The sequence below is a fragment of the Cupressus sempervirens genome, chromosome 5 (genome assembly GCF_028749045.1).
Source record: "Cupressus sempervirens isolate cs-2001-9-10 chromosome 5, ASM2874904v1, whole genome shotgun sequence".
In the NCBI taxonomy this organism is placed as follows: domain Eukaryota; kingdom Viridiplantae; phylum Streptophyta; class Pinopsida; order Cupressales; family Cupressaceae; genus Cupressus; species Cupressus sempervirens.
In genome coordinates, this window is record NC_143122.1 from 650,410,548 (window position 1) to 650,431,285 (window position 20,738).

The 20,738-nt window shown below is 33.7% G+C and overlaps 1 pseudogene; it reads right to left on the minus strand.

The window, feature by feature from the left end:
* Positions 1–726: 726 nt before the first annotated feature.
* LOC149557577 (origin of replication complex subunit 6-like) overlaps positions 727–20,738 on the minus strand; it is a 60,463-nt pseudogene continuing 40,451 nt past the window's right edge.

Sequence of the window (20,738 nt, forward strand, 5' to 3'; positions counted from 1 at the left end):
ACAACCGAGTGCATTACTTCAAAATTATCTAAAACAGACATTGCTCAACCAACCCATCTTACACGTTTCCTATAATCCATGACATAGACATCCCTCTAGAAAAAATTTTAAACTATTATTCACCCCTATTTTTGAAGCATACGATCATCATATTCTATAATATGACATTTCTTTATAGGCATTATGTCAAACATTTTGCTATCATTTATGTGCTTGCACAATTTGCAGACAAACAAGCTTTTCTAATATACTCATCTTGTGTAATTTTAACATTATGTTCTATTAGGCATTATTTTTGAATCATTTAGTAAAATGGTTCAAACACCATGTCTAGACTCCACATTTCATGCGCTATTCTAGTGACATTTCAAAGTATAAAACCTGATAAATGTGCAAAACAAATATTCTTTGGTGAGTTATTGTAACGAGTTTGATATAATTCCTTGAAATGATCTATTTGTGGCTTCTAGTCAAATACTTCAACCTATTCCATCATTGTGGTGGTTGTCATTTCAGATTCCATTACAATCATAAAAGCTCATATACGGTTGTGATGGAGTTTCCTATGTTCATGGTCAATCATTATATGGTGTGGATTGAAAAGAAAGTTACCAAAGGAGCTGATATGTGCCATGCATTTTTAAAGAAAAATTTCAAACATTTGAATTGCATTTTCTATCACTATCATTTATTCTTAAAAATACTCATTATACTAATTTTAAATCTCTAATATTCCTTTGAAACAAGTAGATCTCTGTGTGTCCTGCAATGAAGGCCTTCATTCAAGAAAATCTCTGTGTATCCTGTAATGACGGTATTCAATCGAGTAGATCTATGTGTATCCTGCAATGAAGGAATTTAGTCAAGCAGATCTCTGTATATCCTGCAATGAAGGTGTTCATTCTAGCAGATCTCTTTGTATCCTGCAATGAAGATGTTTTGTCAAGCAGATCTGTGTATCCTGCAATGAAGGCTTTCATTCAAGCAGTTTGATGATTGACCTAAAAAGTATTTACATATCATGTTTCACAGATGTCATCCTGTGCAAACTTCAACCTATTTGACCTAAAAAGATTTGCAAAAGATCATTAATATATTTTCTGAATATGGAAATCATATTTGCAAAAGATTTAGTGTCTTACCTATGTCTCGATATTGCAGGCCCTTTATTTGGGAGCGACATCTTTGAGCGTATTTTTATTATTCTTATTCATGGATCATCAATAATATTTTCAAAGCTCTTGATCGATCATTATCATGATGAACATTGCAATTCTAATTTTCCATTTCACAGAGTGAAACTTTTGTCATCGAAACCCTAGCTGCGTAAACAACTAAGAAAGATCGGCGCATTTATGTAGTTTGAGAAATTTAGGATGCCGCCATTTGGAAAAATCATCTAGATAGATTGAATGAAATCTTCATGATAAAAATGGGTTGAACAAATTTATCTAGTTATTTTTAATTTTAATATTAAAGTTAAATCTCATTCTAATTATAAAGTCATGTTATTATAATTATTTTATAGATAACTTTTATTTAAATTATAATTTAATTATATTTCTTAAATATTTGTAGCTTTATAAGTAATTCTATTTTCAATTGTAATCTAAAAATAGTATTAAATATATTTTAATTATTAAATTATATAATCAATAGAAATTAGTTTTAAATTTTTTAAATTATACTAGTTATTAATTAGAAGTTCTAACTAGTCTAAATATTTGAATCAAACACACAAATATATATTAATAGTGTAATTTCAAGATATTACTTAACCTAACAAACATGTGAGTGGAATCATGTCTAATATAAATAATTAGCTCTCACATAAAGCAAGCATGACTTTTGCTAGGTGCATTATGATATGAAAACTTTAAATAGGTAGCATGCAATGAGTTTATAACTATCTAAAGAACTTCATTGATGCATGCATAATTAAAAACTAATAAATCATTAAAAAGAAGATAATCTAAACTAGTGTAGATGGAAGATTACAAATTCTTCTAATTAAGCTATATGATTTAACTTGCATGCAAAGATAGAAAATAGATATTGAATGCTTAAGATGAAAAAGCTCTTAATGCTAGTATGATGGAAAGACTCTCCATTAATGCATGTAGGATGAAAAATAAGTAAAATAAGCAAGAAGAAAATCTAAACTAGCATATTTAGACACCTAAAAATTCTTTAGAAAATAAAGTATTTTTATTTTTTGAAAAAGTCCCTGATGACATCATCATTTATTAATTAATTAATTATTTTATTTATTTATTTATTTTTATGCCATTAAATCCCTTTATCTTAATTAAAAATATTTAATTAAAGAATCCCTCCCAAAAATGTTTAAATCTTATTTAAACATTATTTCCTTATTTATTAATTATTTAATTAATAAGTTGACCAAAAATCTCAAAATAAATAATTTATTTATTTTTTGCCTTAAACTTGGCCAATTTCTTTAAGACGACTAACCTCTTTCAAAATCTTCTAATCCTTCTTTAATTTCGATTAAAGGCTAATCCCATCATTTCCTACCCCTAATCCCAACTCAAAATATTTAATTAAGATTAAATATTAATCCTCATGTTTATTAAAAATATTTTAATAAATATCTCCTCAACCCAAACCCTTGAAATAAATAAAACTTTATTTATTTCCTAAAAACTTTATTTATCCTCATCTTAGGAAGTTCTGGACTCTTCTAGAAAGTCTTCATACTCATCTAAAGCCTAGACTCTTCTAAAAGATGTCAATCCTTATCTTTGACCCTAATCCTAATCCCCCCTCTTAACCTTGTCACATTCCCTAAACATGGGTTAAGACTTGCTAACCCAAGCCAAAGCCAACAAATATCTCCTCCTTCACCCACCCTCATTAAATGCCATCCACTTGCCCATCTCTAACAAGCCTAATCTTATCTTAACCGAAGCCTAATCCAAGCCTTAATCATTTGCATATTCCTAAGTCAAGCTTAAGACTTTCTTAATCCAACCCAAGTCAAAATATCTCAACTCTCTCACAAATATCGCAAACATAAAATTTTATGAAGCCTAAAAAGCCATAAATGACTCTTAACAGCCCATTCATTGCTCTTACAAGCCATTATGACGGTCTTTATGAGCTTTGAGCCTCCTTTGTTGACCCCTCAACCCCTCTTGCTCTAACCATTGACCCTGTGACATGTGTCACTCCTTGATTGGCTGTAAAGAAGCACAATCCATGTGCTCTCCTTTCATTCAATCTAAACCTTCCATAAGCTTTCTCCCATCCTTGCATCCTAGCCCTTGATCCCTCAAGCCCTTTGCCTATTTAAAGAATCCTCTACCAAGCCATTTTAACACAATCGCCCATAGTAACAAAGTAATGTCATTTTGATCATGAAGTAAAGTCATAATGCCATTTTTGAGAAGCCATTTTGCATCAAATCCATTTACCCAAGCTAAAAATCCATCAAGAACACCATTGAAGCCTTTGGAGAATCGAGCATACATCCTATCTAATTAGACAAAGCTACTCAACAAGAGAGCTTCTCATTGAGAGAGCCCATTAATGGCTCATATTCTCAATTGAGAGCTCATATTAGTCTATCTTGTAGTTACATTTATTTAGTTTTGTGAATACTTTTGATTTGATATTTAGTGTTCTTTGCATTACTAATCCTCGTATACGTTTTGGCACGCCTGGTGGGACATTTAATTAGGTTTTTTAGGTCCAAAGAAGTAAGAAAAAGATGAAGCAAGAGTTCTTTGCAAACATTCTGATGAGATTTAGAGTGTTTTCAGATTTCTCAAGCTTATAGGTGGATGGAGCACTTGGAATTCTTCTTCCTCTTCTTGTCTATATTCTTCTTCTATTCTGTCTAGTTCTTCTTCTTCTTCTTGTGGGATCTTGGCCAATTTTTATTTTTTTTAAGGGAGCAAAATCATATACACCTTGTTTTAGTGCTTAAAATGAACCGCCAAATCATACTTAAATCAATTAAAAAACTAAAAAATTTCAAAAAAATCTTTTAACAAACAAAACTAAATCAATCTAATCATTTGCATCCTTGCAACATCAAGGTTTTAGATGCATTCATGCAAAGTTAGGAACACTTCATTTTTGGAAACTTAAAAAGAACTTCAAGTTTTCGTTTCCAAAGGTTCAAAATCAATACTAAGTGCACACAAAATTCTAAATCAAACTCAAAGCATCAATCAGGGATAAAATGAACTTCATTTACAAATATTTTAAAGTTCTTTTAAAATCTCATGAAAACTAAGAGTCCTAAATGGTTGCCAAAATTGTCCTAAAAGCTTTGTTATTTGTTCCAAACAAATATCTTGTTGCGAAATCTTGAATGTTTCCTAGGTTTCTCATGCATCAAAACAATTTAGGAATATCATTTTTGGGTTTAAAACATGCAAACTAAAACACAAAATCTTGAATGAAAACCAAAGTCCAAAGAGTCATTTTCTTTGAGTAAAAAAAAATCTTGAATGATCTAAATTGGAAAGAAAAGCATCCCTATTCCTTCCTCTTTAAGTTTCAGTTCAAACAAACTCAATCTTGAATGATCTAAGGTTAAAACAAAGCACTTCAAAGTTCTTAAAACAACACGCAAAATCTCAATCTTGAATGCTTGAAGGAAAGAACTTGAATGTTTAAACACTTGTCTTAGAATGCATGTTGCTAAAATCACTCTTGAGTGCCATGGATTAAAATCAAGTTTTTTTTTTTTCATTAGAATGCATAACAAATCCAATCTTGAATGCCACAGATCAAATAATCATTATCATACATCACACTTCATCTTTTGGGGCATAAAAAGAATCCACATTTTAAAAACTTTCTAAGTTATAAAAACAAATAAAGACACTTTGAGTGAGTTTGTTGTTGGACTCACCCTTTTTAATCACCCATCATTCTAACCATTGGTTGCAATATCAATGCCATATATGAGGATGGGTCTACCTAAGAAGGTGTTAAATCTCCACAAAAATCAAACTCCACTCACTTGAGTTTTTATTGGTTTTTCTAAATAGAAAATTTTTTGAATGCACATTAGTCTTGCTAACACTTGATTTGGACATAAAAATTGAACAAATCTTGATGTGGAGGGCCTCTAGGAATGTGCTTGAAATTGAGCTTTACACACATCTTTGTTTTGGCCTTAAAATGAACAAACACAAACTCTTGAATGCCTTAAAGGAAATTAATTGATACTTGACGTGGAGGGCCTCTAGGCACATGGGTTTACTTTCTTGTTGACCCTAACTCTTCTTTGTGTATTCATTCTTTGATCACTTCTCTATTGTTGGCGCATTTCAAATTGGAATTAAACCTTTGCATCTTAATCACACGTGTTTTCAAAATGTCGAGATCAGAAAAATTAAGCGTCAGTTGGAAAAGAACTCTATCTTTTAGCCCAAGATCATCCAAGTCTTCTCTCCCCTTGTCGTCTTTCGAGGCCATCTTGGGTGCATAAGATTAGGATCCAAAATCTTGTTTAAGTTTTAGGAGGCCTACTCAATGATTTCATCACCCCTTGGGATGACCTCAACTCCAGCATTCCGATGGAGTATAAAGATCAGGAGGTGAATCCAAAGACACCTCTCTTGGGATCAAAATTTTGTCTCTCGGGCTAAGCCTCAAGGAACTTTATACCCTTGAGAAGTGAAAGAAGAGAAGTGGGTTACCACTCCTCTCGGCTGTGTGACATCTTTTTGGTTTCATCTATGAATTTGGGCCTCACGTACCTTGTATATATCGAGGACTCCCTAGCTAAACCAAATTTCATCCTTGTAGAAAGCTTCCTAGGATGTTGGTGTGTTTGACGTGCTTGCTCCAAAATTTTTTCTATTTGTTTGTTCATAGCTTTTGAATGAATGTTTGCCAACTTTTGTCAAAATCACAGAAAAGCAAAAATCTCCCAGCTCAAGGCATACTTACCGTAGTCACTACCTCATCAGAAAATCATCCAAGCTCCCTCGTCGCAACCAAATCTATCTAGTTCTTTGCTTTAGAACAATCCCAAATCAAAATTCCATCCAAATCATCCCCCTAGCCAACTAGCAACCCAATCCAAAATCACCCAAGCCTTTAAGGAATTGTTGTTACTCTGCCAGAGTTTGCTATCCAATCAATCTATCCAAATCCCTCAATCTCCCCAAGGTTATACCTTTGACAGAGCTTTGTCTAGGGTAATCTAGCCTTGTCACTTGTCATCCCTCATCACCTTAAGCTAAAGGTTGGGATCCACAAGTGGTCAATCTTGTGTCATGCCCATAGGATCATTTGTCTATCCTCAAGTTGACACCAAAAACCACCAATCTTGCACATAGGAAAGCAAAACTCTCACTTTTTGACAACATACCCTTGAAGTCTTCCATCCACAGGAAAGCCAAAAATCTCCAGCCAATCCTCCTTAAGTATGTCATGCAGATTTGACTCTCCCTAGGAAATCTTTCATCAACCAATCCAAAATTTGTGCTTAATCCAAATCCAACCATGAACTTCCATGTTCATCCATATGCAAGACCCCATCCCCATCAAACTCATCATCAAAACATGAAATCCCAACCCTATCATGATGAGTTTGGTCACATTGTCCTTTCTCCTGCTACATCTTATTCCAATGATGATGAAAATCTTGTTGACTATGACGGGTATCTTGAGAGCCTTAGATGCCTTCCACCAACTATCCCCCAAAATCCAAGCATTCCTCCAAACTATATAGTCATGCCATCTCATATCCCAGCTTCTCCTCCATCACCCAATCAACCAAGCTTCCAATCTTCCACCCCCATCACACCAGCTATTCCTATCAATCCACCACCTCCACCTCTAACACACGAGTCTCCTAGGAATCTCCTAGAAGAAATACAAGAAAAGCTACCTGCAACAGTCAATAAGCCATGTCATCTAATCCAACCATGTGAAGTAGTCAGTTATGAAGCTTCCCCATCTATAATATCACCTCCATCTCCCATAGCTATCATCCCCATACCATCCATCAAATTGCTTAAAATCCTTCCACTTCCCGCAAGAATCAAAATCCCACCACCTATCAAATCCCTCCAAATCCTATCCACATCACCTCCAAGCATTTCCCAAATCTCACGTAATGATCCTTATGCATCCATCTTCTACTCACCCATCTCCACTATTGGATCTCCCATCTATCCATCCACTGCCTTTGAAGAATCCATCCCTTCACCTCCTATCGCACCATCCACTCCAATCCAATCCTATCAAGATCCTACCCAAAAGCATGTTTACATCCCCCAAAGCATAAATGAAGATATCATCATACCATTTCTTCCATCCATAGTGCAGTCACCATCCCCTCCATCTCCAAAACCTCAAACCATACCTCCTCTATTGCAGAATATCTTTTCATCCCATCAGCTAAATCAAGATCCTATCCTACCATCTCCTTCACTCCATGCTTCCATCTTACCACCTATCCAAGCTATTCCACCATCTATAATCTACCCTCTTGGTTCACTTACATTCATCCATTGTGGCCCCCTCTCAGAAGAAGAATTAAGAACAGTATCTCCCTATTGCAGTACATCGAATAAAGAACTTCTACCATTTTCTACAAGCAAAAAGTTTTCTTAGCTCGTTCAAATGGTCAATCGATGGCATTATCAAGGTCAAGGTTTAGGACCACAAGAGAAAGGAATCAGAAAGCCTATTATTGCACAAAAGAATCTAGGATTTCATGGTCTTGGATATGTATCCAAAGGATCACCATTTAAAAGTGTTGGTACATCCCATCCCCAAACCAAGCCTATCTCTAGGCCCACCATGCTAGCCTCCCATCACTCCTTCAAGAAATCTTATGCCATCCCCCTCCACCATCTTTGCAACCCAAAACAACCTACCATATCCTCCCTTCATCTGCTAAATCCATTTTGGGTCCCCATGTCCCAAAATCTACCATCCTCCATCCTCCTATCAGCCATCATAAAAATCCTATTCCCTCCATTTCTATGTAAGATCAACAAAGGCACATATCAGTGCACATCATCCATCATCATCCCCCTACATCCTCTTCCATATCCTCTCCATCTCACAAAGCTTCTCCTAACCATCTTCTCGAAGCTTACCACAACAATGTGAATGCCAACTTCAAAATGCATAAAGCTAAAAATCCACATCCTAGGCAATCATATGTCTATTCTAAAAGACATACTCCAAAAAGGAAAAATCCAATCAAAGAATTCAAAATAATGCAAAAGCCTATGAAAAGAAAATCCAAAACCATGTAGATCTAGAAGAAAAAAGTTGAAACCCAATGCATAATGGCATCCACCATTTCTAATCTCCCATCCAGTGATTCGTGTCCCCCATCTCCTAACTCCATCTTGGGTGCCTATATCCCCAAGCACACTTCCACAAATCCTCCATCAAGCCCGCATCTACCATCTATCCCCCATATGCTCTTTTCACACCTATCCCAACATGTGCCAATGTTGATCCTGCAAGCATCCCCATCTCATGCTCCTTTCTAGCCCTTTCATCCCTCCATCTCCTACCATCAATCCCATCTAATCCGTTCTATTGCATAAATCACACATCCGGTGTACCAACAGCTAGCAACAAAACTGAACATTCCAACAACCAGTGAAAAATCCCAAAAAAGCCAAAAACAATTGAAGAAAGCAAAAATCATTCTAGCTAAGTCCAAAGTCAAAAGGTCAAAAAAAAAGAAAAAAAAGTGTCCACTGGTGAAAACTTGGCAATTCAAGCACCTTGGACAAGTACCATGATGAAAACTTGGCAAGCAAGTGTCATGCGTAATCCAACCATCCCTAGCTTAGCCTATCATCCTCATGCTTTTGGTCACATCTTGCCATCTAGCTCCATCTTCCAATTTATCCACCTATATTTCATCCTCCAACTTTTAGCGATATCACCCCATCATCCCACCTATCATCCATCTCCCTAGCATCTTCAGCTTTTCCATCCTAGCTTCAATCCTATCACATCCATCATAAGACCTCCTTCCGCATGTCATCTTTTGACTGGGGGCACTGTATTCCTTGGAGATCTTTTCTTTTCCATCCTCCCTTGTCATTGGTATCTCGCTCTAGGCTATCCTCATGCAAATCCAATGTCATCCTCTCATTAGCCATTCACTCTAGTGCCATCTATCAGCTTAGCTACCACCAACCTTAGCATTGTCCCCATCCTTGGTTACACATCTATCATCATCATTGAATGCATCCTACCAAATCCATATCTTCTGCTATCACCTCATCCTTAGCTTCTGCATCTTGCACCAACTTGAGCCATCTCGCTATCTTATCATACAAAGCTCCTATACAGCTTGTAAATAATCTTGTATCCAACACTTGTATCATACCTTGTATCATAGCTTGTATATCCAATCTTGTCCAAAACAACTTGTACATTTGTACCATATCTTGGTCCATCAGCTTGTACATCCTCTTTAGCCTAGTACCATTGTATCTATCTAGCTTTCGTGTCAATTCATCCTTGATCAACATCTTACACACATCACACAAATCTTGGTTAGCTATTCCAATGCATCCTTTAGCTAGATCTCCTTTCACCAAAGTGTTATCCTTCTTAGTTTAGCTTGTTAGACGCATCACTCATCCAAATCGTCTAGCTTAGGTGCTCTCTGATAGATCCTTGCAGGATATAGCTTTCGTCATTCTAATCTTGGTCTGTTAGTACCTCATCCTACCCATCTCATTGGCAAATGGTTCTCTTTTGGATTTTTGCTTTCTTTTGATTTGGAATCTTCCCTTTTGGGTCTTGAAGTATCTTTTCCAAGCAATCTTTTGTTCCCTCCTCAAGGTTGTCATGATCTTCCATATCATGGTCTACTACAAATGGGGCACTCTGAGTGTACAATTTTGATCAAGTCTTTCATTTGTTTCTTTTTTGCTTGTGGGTTACCCAGTGTTGGTTCCACACTGTTTCCTTCGAGTTTCATGTGTGATGCTAGGGCAATCCTTGTGTGTTTGTTTCGAGTCAGTCCATCAGTCCTCTGGATGGTTGGTGACACAGCCTTGATGTTCTTGGTAACCTTGGAAATTAACCAATAGTCCTATAGCAAATCTAGTGCTCAACTACATGGTGGTACTTCTCTTTGAAGTATCCCCCCACTCAAAAAGCTTCAATGAATTCCCTTCATCTCCATTATCCCCCATCCATATCTTGCATCTGTCTCTCCTACCCAAGCTTGTGCAACCATATTTCTCAGAATCAATCATCACTCTTAGCTTTAGGGATCAACAATCCTAGTCTTAGGGATCCACCCATCAAATCAATCCACCAAGCCTCATCTTTCAAGATCCACAGTCCTAGTCCTAGGGATCTCTGACACCCATCTTCCATCAATCTGACTCTTTGAAATCTTGTTGCCTCAGATTTATCTCATCCCATCATCCCTTCCCTTATCATGGATTCTTTTTTATGGCACTTCGCTCCCTCATCCTCCATCTCCCCTAAAGTCTTAAGCTTATTTACTCTTGTGCCTCTGATTCTCCCTTTCTCATTCTCCCGTAGTGAGAGTTTCAGCTAATTCAACCTCTTCTCTTTGCCAATCTGATTCTCCTTGCTAATCTCAAATTCTTGTATTTTTCAAGAAATCATCGAGCCTCATTTTCTCTCCCCACCACCTTCTTGAGGGGCCATCATGCACTCCATTCTCTCTCTTCTACCTGAGACTAGGGCAACTGTGTTGCTCCATAAAGTCATCTCCATGTCATTTATATCTTAACTTCTTTGAAATAGTGTTGTTTCAACACTATGTCAAAGAGAGGCAAAATGTAGACACCTAAAAGTTCTTTAGAAAATAAAGTATTTTTATTTTTTGAAAAAGTCCCTAATGACATCATCATTTATTAATTAATTAATTGTTTAATTAATTTATTTATTTTTATGGCATTAAATCCCTTTATCTTAATTTAAAATATTTAATTAAGAAATCCCTCCCAAAAATGTTTAAATATTATTTAAATATTATTTTCTTATTTATTAATTATTTAATTAATAAATTGACCAAAAATCCCAAAATAAATAATTTATTTATTTTTTACCCAAAACTTGGCCAATTTCCTTAAAACCACTAACCTCTTCTAAAATTTTCTAATCCTTCTTTAATTTCAGTTAAAGGCTAATCCCATCATTTCCTACCCCTAATCCCAACTCAAAATATTTAATTAAGATTAAATATTAATCCTCATGTTTATTAAAAATATTTTAATAAATATCTCCTCAACCCAAACCCTTAAAATAAATAAAACTTTATTTATTTCCTAAAAACTTTATTTATCCTCATCCTAGGAAGTTCTAGACTCTTCTAAAAAGTCTTCATCCTCATCCAAAGCCTAGACTCTTCTAGAAGATGTCAATCCCTATCTTTGACCCTAATCCTAATTCCCCCCTAACCTTGTCATATTCTCTAAACATGGGTTAAGACTTGCTAACCCAAGCCAAAGCCAACAAATATCTCCTCCTTCACCCACCCTCATTAAATGTCATCCACTTGCCCATCTCTAACAAGCCTAATCTAATCTTAACCCAAGCCTAATCCAAGCCTTAATCATTTGCACATTCCTAAGTCAAGCTTAAGACTTTTTTAATCCAACCCAAGTCAAAATATCTCAACTCTTTCACAAATATCCCAACCATAAAACTTTATGAAGCCCACAAAGCCATAAATGACTCTTACAATCCAATTCATTGCTCTTACAAGCCATTATGAGGGTCTTTATGAGCTTTAAGCCTGCTTTGTTGACCCCTCAACCCCTCTTGCTCTAACCAATGACCCTGTGACATGTGTCACTCCTTGATTGGCTATAAGGAAACAAAATTCATGTTCTCTCCTCTCATTCAATCTAAACCTTCCATAAGTTTTCTCCCATCCTTGCATCCTAGCCCTTGATCCCTCAAGCCCTTTGCCTATTTAAGAAATCCTCTCCCAAGCCATTTTAACACAATCACCCATAGTAACAAAGTAATGCCATTTTGATCATGAAGTAAAGCCCTAATGCCATTTTTGACAAGCCATTTTACATCAAATCCATTCACCCAAGCCAAAAATCCATCAAGAACACCATTGAAGCCTTTGGAGAATTGAGCATACATCCTATCTAATTAGACAAAGCTACTCAACAAGAGAGCTTCTCATTGAGAGAGCCCATTAATGGCTCATATTCTCAATTGAGAGCTCATCTTAGTCTATCTTGAAGTTACGTTTATTTAGTTTTGTGAATACTTTTGATTTGATATTTAGTGTTCTTTGCATTACTAATCCTCGTATATAACATAAATGAAAGATTGCAATCTATACTTATTAAGCTAGATTATCCAAGATACATGCAAGAAATGAAGAACAAGCTAATATGAAAAAGCTCTAAGAAAAAATGCTTAAGAAATTGAAAAATGAGAGCAGCATAATGATAGAAAAAAACTAAGATCATTTGAAATGAGGAGAAAGGTTTCTTTTATACAAATAAGAAATGAATGAGCATTGGAGATTAAAAGTTAACCAATGGTAGAGATCTTTTTGTTTTTGATCTGTGTGTTCATATTTTAAAAAATTTCTAAAAAGAGTGCACTTTATGTTGAGTTATTTCATTTATTTGATTTTAGAAAATTATACTTATGTGCAATTAGGATAAAGGGGCTTTATTATTTAGTTAAAAGGGGGACACATTCTTTTAATTAAATAACTTAGGATTTAGATGATCACAATTTGTAATATAATTTCTCATCATTGATTAATTACTATTTAATCATGTAAAATTAATTTAACCATTACAACAAAGAATAAAAAGTAGAAGGTAAATACTTGCATATTGATAGGTCAAAAACTATGCAATCTCTAATAGGATGTTATGATTGGCTGAAATCTTGGAGCACACATCTCACCTTGCATAAGATTACAACAAAATTGATTAAATCTCATATGTTAAAATAGATAGTATTTTCTAATTATAGGTACAAATTTATTTGTGGAAATATTAACGAATTATTTCAAACAAAGACTTTCTACACAAACCTACAAGTGTTATAGACAAGATAATCTCCAAAATCCAAACCTTATTCCAAAATATAGGATCTTCTCCCAAAATTTTTTTGTCTCTATCATAAAATTTAAATTTAAATTCTAAATTTTTGATATCTGCCTCTAGTTAAATGTGACTACTTGGACATAACTACCCAATTGAAACAACAAGTATCTCAATTTTATTTGCAATGCAAATTTATTTGATTCCCTTAGTTAAACATGATCTATGCATCATTTTATATATAATAATATAAAAAAATTAATTGAAAAATGGTATAATGAAATATATTTAATTTATCTTTATTAATAAAATCTGTTAAGAGTAGACTTTAAATTTTAGATGATGACAGAAAAAATGTATTTTTTCATATCAAATACTTCTTTAACATCTAACACTTTTCTGGTTGTTATTGTTTCCACAATAAAGAAGCTAAGTCATTTTATTTCAAGGTTTATTAATTGTTAAAGTTAAAGTTAAAGTTAAAGTGATCCAATATTTGAATAACATGTTGGAAGTTGAAGTTTTGTTGTGTTATTTCGGTCTTGAATGACAATAATTTAAGGAAAAAAAATGGTTTCCTCAATGATTGGATATTCTAGGATGTCAACTCAATATTTTAGTTTGTTCTTCTCCAATTTGTTAGGATGGTTCTTTCTGACCACAGAGTTCCTTCTTAGTTAAATATATGTAGTTTTAATATTTTATTTTATAAAGATGGTTATTACATGATGTTAATGTGATTAATAGTAATTATATGTTGAGATTATAACATATTTAATTGATAATTAATATTTTTCATATGTAGATATAGACTTGAAGCTTTCTTTTGAGTGTGTGGAGGGTTTTTACTTTCTTCAAGAGTTTATAGATAGATTTTGGGGAAGTTGAGTGCAAATTGAGGTGATGTTAAGTTCATTTCTAGTGCAATATCAATTAAGAGGACATCTAAGGAAGTTAATTAATAACAATGTATTGATACGAAAAACAAATCCATTGACAAGTAATTAAAGTTATAAATAGTTAATGAATGATTATTTAATATGATAAAAAATTCATCAATCATTCATTTAATCATTTTTTTGGGTGACTAATCATTAGTGACCAATTATTCAGTGATTTATCTAGTCACTTATCTTTATCTAACTTTATGATTTTACCTAATGACCAAGTTGTTCATTTATTTAGCTACTTATACTTATATATTACAAAATATTAGTAGAATTTGATCATTTTTAGTCATGTGACTAAAAAATTTAGTCTTGTGACTAAATCTTTTAGTCATGTAGTCATTTATTTACCAAAATTCTACTAGTGTTTCACCCACCTATTATCCCCAGGATCCCAATTTTCGGTCACCTAATGGCGTTAGGGGCTTCACTTGAAGTCCTAAGCCTTCATTTGAATCCCTTGTGGTAGTTGGCACAAGGAGCTTCGAACAAAGTCTATGACTTCAAATGAAGCATAGGCTTCATTCAAAGCCCTTAGAAGATGAGTTTCCTACTTTTTAGCTAATTTCTTTGTGATGAAAAGTAGGAACCCTCATTATGGCATTACCCTGCACTAGAACTCAAAACTCCAAGTAGAGATAGAACTGTGAGTAACAAGGCTAGGAAAAGGTGTATCTAGATGAGTCTAGATTGTGGCTAAGCTCACTTGGAATCTAGAGCTTTTAGTAAAAATTTATGAAGGGAATAAGAGTTACTGTTGTAAATAGAGAAGGTTGGTTCTATAACAATAGATGGAATCTATATTCTTATAGAAAATTTTGTGACGCAAAGTTTTGTGAAGCATTTTTTATGTTGGAAGGAAGCTATAGTTATCCTTAGGTACCATTTAAAGATCAAATGGATGATCTTGTGTTGATATTTTATTTTTGAATGTAATTAACATTTTTTTTGAGTTAGCAGAGTACAAAATTAATGTAAGTTCAAGATTGGATAAAAGAAGTACAAAATGTAATTATTTCCACATTGTGAATCATTTAAAAAGATTATAGCATACATAAGCAATTTTTAAAGGCAATTTCAAGCAAACCCATACTTAAAAAAAAGTGAAAGATGCACTATGGACAAGATAACAGATGTGTGCAGAAGGCATCCTAGAGAGAAAATCTTGGATAATGAAAAATCTGATTATGAGGACATTTCAGAATGAGATGAAACAGATATTCAAAATTTCCCCTACAATTGTTGATAGATTTAATAATGATATATGTTTTATGGTGGATACAGATCTAACCTATATTGAAGCAGTGGAACCAAGAGAAACATTTCTTGATCCCTTAGATTATGATTTGAATGATGGTGTAGCTATTGGTTACATTAATTTAATCTTGAAATATAAAATAAATCAAGCTTGATACATATTTGGAACTTATAAGGAGGTAACTCAGTTAGCCTACTAGGCATCATTAGAGAAAGCATCTCATAAGATAGTTCAGACTATGGTGAAAAAAGTACTAAGTGAAGCCTGTATGATAGAAAGTGAGTCATAGGTAGTAAGACAAATGATCTCTAGACTAAAACATATTGGCAAACAAGGTGTGTTGTATGTGACACCTCTATCAGTTGGTGAAGCATCCAGTGTATCTATTGCCAAAACTCCTATAGAAAAAATCATTCCATATGTTGTTGTATCAGTAGAACAACCTAGTGAACCTAAGAGGAAGTCTAAAAGGTTAGTAGAAGTTGAGACTCACAAGGCAATCGGAGTCAAGCAACAAGCTACTAGACTTGGAAAAAGGAAGAAGGAATTTTTGACAATTGAAGACTCCAATGAAGATGAAGTAGAAGAAGAAGAAGTAAATTAGATAGAAAAGGTTACTATTTCCAAGAAGCCAATAAGTAGGACAAGGCAAGCATGGAAATTAAAGATAGAGAAAATAAATTCAGCCATTGTTAATGAAGGAAACTTTGTGTAGATGAACAAGTTCTATGATTTATACAATGCTATTGAGAAGGAACAAATAGATATCTCTACTATGAGGTATATGATTCTTAATAACTTGAAACTTGAGAGTATTAAAAGCATGATATATCAAAAATTCTATGAAAAACTTATAGCTAAGAAGGCACCAGTTCATGAAGAAGATATGGAACTTCAGAAGTCAATGCTAAAAACTATGTGTAAGATAGATGATGAAGATGAAATCAAGAAATTGATGAAGAATCTAGCACCTTACTTGTGAAGTAAGATGAGGACATTTTTGTTCATGGGAGGAGAAAATACTATTATAAGAAGTGAAACTACAACAACAATCAATCAAATGATGAGTGACTTAAAGGCAAAAACTACTACTATAGAGTAAACTTTAGAAGTATCAATAAGTGGTGATACTATGAAAATTGATTAGACAAATGTTAATATTAAGATCGATGAAAACCCTTTCAATCAACCTAAATCTTATTTAGAAGACATATAGGATCAATTGAGATTGATTGAACAAGAGAAAAGATACCTAGATGTAGAAAAGAAAAGGTTGAAGAAGCCAAGTTGAAATTGCTTGAGGAGGAGAAGAAGGAAAAAGAAGAAGAAAAGATGAGAGAAAATGAAAAGGAAAAGAAATAAACATAAAAACAAAGAAAAGAAAGAGAGAAAAAAGAAGAAGAAGAGAGAAAATCAAAGAAGGCAGCAAAGAAGAAACAAGAGGAAGATGTCGTAAAAGCATCTAGCTCATCCACTCCTATATCTCTCACTAACCTTATAAGTGATGATGATGATCAAACTGACTTGATCTTATTTTTGACAAAATTGATTGAGAAGAATAGAAAAGTCAAGAGTTTACAAAGAGCATTAATGGAGGTGATTGACAGATTGCACAACACCCTCGTAGCCAAATATATAGAAGAAAACCTCAAATAGAGAGCCCAAGCAGTTGTAAAATCATTTGACGATGAGTTAAAAAATTTCTTGAATATATCTGAGTCTAAGGCTAAAATTTTACATGATGCTAATCTTTTTAGCAGCATTCGTCAAAATATTTAGAATGATTTGATGAGTCTTGATACTTGTATCAAGGAACTTTATAAATCTCAACTAGTTGGCAAGGTACTATACATCATATGTACTTTATCTCATAATTTGACAATAGAGTTGGATAACAAGATTCAAGGGAAGCTAAGTGAGTTGGAAGCTCTAACCTATCAGATATGAAAACCCTCTTGCATAAGTGATGATTTTGAAAGACAAGTTGTCAGTGTTCTCTTTGACATTAGCAAATACAATTTGATAAAGAAAAAGTTTTGAGAAGAATATTAGAATTCAGAGAGTCTATTGCTTTGAAGACATGAGGTATTGAGAGACAATTGGAGGAATGTGCCAAAGAAAAGGACACTTATTCCAAATTTACATACTTTGAACCTAATGCAGTTGAGATTGCATTATATGCCTTATGTGCAATGCTCACCTCTACCAAAGTAGAAAAGGATACATGGGAGAAATGTATGAATATTTTGATGATAAATTTTGATAATTGTGTGAAGATAATATCAGCTTGAAGTAGCAAGATAGAAAGTTTTGACATTTTTTGGATCTTCCAACCTTTGTCATTGATGTCAAAGGGAGAAAAGTTGTAGAAGAAAATTGTAGTACGTTATGTATATAGTAATCATATTGAAAGGGTGGGCATTTTTAATATGAAGTATTTGTAATAGATGATAAGTAATGTAGATATCATTAATTTTTTTCTTACTTAGCCAAATTTTCATACTTTGTTGCCATCAATGACAAAGGGGGAGATTGTTGACAATTGGCTATATATAGATATGAAAATGATGTCATGAATGGAAACACATGATGTACATACTTATAGTAAACCTGAGAAATAAAGGTACTTAGTTTTTTGGTACTCACAAAATTGTCTAAGTATGAAAATGGTTTACAACAATACATTATTTTATATGTAAAATGTTTTTGACATCATATTATGACTAGAGAGGTTAGATGGAGATAGTATACATGTTGGTAATGATGTGTATAACCTGAAACATTAGTCCAAATAGTACAAAAGAATGATAAGTAAGATGTAGAGGACATCAAAATGTAAGGTAAATGAATTATTTTGTTTACAAAATGACTAGTTGACCAATTAGGGTTCACATCCTAGATGTTTACTCTAAGTTGGAAAAGTATATTGTGGTCTTAGCTAACCTAAAAAAAAATTTTGAAAAATGCATGGTATTTATATAAAGGATATCTTGTGAGATTAAGTGTGCATTTTGTGATGTGAAAAATGATATGAAAACTTTTTGTGAAGTGATATATGCAAATATTTTGAGAACCTAATTTTGTGACCCCAGATTGAGCTGAGGTCAGAGATCACCCGAGAACAAGTTGTAACATCTATACTTTTGTAGTTGAAAAACTTAAAGTTCAGTTACTTGTTTAGGCAGTGAGCTCTTCTTGTAATTGAAGGTGCATGTTTAGGCAATGAGCTCTTCTTGCATATATTATACTACAACTCCTAACAGGGTTGGAATTTCCTAATAGGGATTCAAAGTCTCCTAATAGGGACTCTATATACTAAATCTACTTATTGACTCCTAACAAGGTCCATCCTCTAACAAGGAACTTATATATTAGTATATCTTTGTGGGCAGCGTCCCCACCAAGGTTTTCCCTTGGCCAAGGTTTCCCTAGTTAACAAAATATGTGTTATGAGTTCTTTTTGTGTATGGTTACTTTTACTATTCATAATTGTTTGTTTATTTTCTTATGCATGGCTCAAAGTAATTAATAATATCTAGTTGGTGAAAAAAGTTTGTAGAATATTGATTCACCCCCCCCTCAGTATTCCCTATTTCTAACACATCCCTTCAACCACCATATGAAGAAACAACTCCTTTTTCTTAACAACACTCAACACTATAGTTACTTTTGGCCTTGTATTACCTTATAAAAAGAATTATGATCTTTTATCTCTTAATCACAATCATCCATCTTAGGATTAGGTCATATTCATGAGATCCTCCCTTTTTTTGTTAGGTTCACTATAGAAACTTCTCTTACAATCTTCCTTAGATTCATATCAAAATAGTTTATATTTAATTTTGTGCCACCAAATCATCATAAATATCTTCAACATGCTTCACCTAATTCAAAAAATCAACTTTTTCATCTCATATTCATTAGATCTTTGATTAAACTCTTTTGGATGTTACTCAACATCCACACTGTTAACTCGACAATAACAATCTTCTGATGCTTAGCCAACACTAGGTTTCTCAGCATCAAATAAGTCTTCCTTTCTTAGTCACCACTATTGTTTTCCTAATGCTCGACACTTACTTTTTTTTTGGATACTCAGAACATGCTGAATTATTCTTGGCCTACACTAAATTTTCTCAACTTCCATTGTTTGCTCAGCCAGGCTTAGTAGACACTTTTGTATAAGCACTTTTTCTAGACTTAGCTTAAGTAATACTTACCAATTTTTACCACATTGTGAAAATTGGTAGAACTATTATCAATTATTCTTAGGGTGCCTATGTTTCATTTCTACAAGTATTTCAACCCTCATTAAAACACCTAGGGTGGTAGTCATGTTCAACGTCCTGATGGATTATGATAAATTACCATGCAAACATAAAAGGGATGTGTAAAACTTTTGTGATATTTTCTTCTCTTCTATATCAATAAGCCTTTTAATAATTCTTCATATTGTATGAAAATATCTATAAGTGTTCAAGTTGTGATGAAAATCTCTTCATTGCCATGTCACTTCGATTTAGGATCTAATTATTAGATGGGTTGCAAAGATGTGGAGTGGTATTCATAATGGACATCATGCCCTCATAAAGGTTAATTATAAAATTTAAGTTTAGGTTGCAAAGGATCAAAATTCTCCAATTGCATAATTGTAGGCAATATTAGGCTTAAGTGATTCTAAGTTGTGAGGTTGCAATGGAGATCTTATAGTCAAGTTTGATGGTTTTCACATCTTCATATGTAGTCAAGTTCACCAATAACATGGCTTCAAAGCTATTTGGGCTACCATTAAAATTTAGGTTGTGAAGTCATGATGGAATAAAGTGGCAAAGATGCAAAGCCCAGTTGATGAAAATTTTGCGAGTTCAAAAGGGGAGACAGTGTTTCAAGTTGTGATGTAGCAATGAGTGTAGTTTCTTAGTTTTCATCACTACGTAGTGGTTAGTAGGAGGAAAAAAAAAGTGATCATGATAGTGTGATTGGAAGTTAAAGGATGTCTTTGTAACCTTCACAGTTCAACATGGCCAATGAGGTAAGGAAGTCACAAGGATGTGATGACATGAACAATTGAGCTTAAGGTTTTATCACAACTTCACAGGTGGCAATATAGTCAAGATTTTATAAGTTGTGATAGTGTGAAGGGTTAACCACAACTGTCAATGTTTAATTTTTCACACCATCACTAGGTTAAATTCTTAGTTAGGATCTTGATTCATGATGATGAGGAATGCTTTGTTCACAGTATTGCAAGGTTCAATATTGAGTTAAATTTTTAAGCTGAAATGGTGCGAAAGTCAATAGCTTCAGTCATATTCAGTTTTTGCTCCATCACACATAATCAGGATCAAACTAGGGTTATAATTGTGAGGTGGAAAAGGCTTGTAATCACACTCCCACAAGGTTAAAGATATGAGCTAAAACTTAAGTCAAAAAGTTGCAAAATGAAATTAAAATAGTTGAGTTAGGGGTTAGTGCAACTTCATAAGGTTT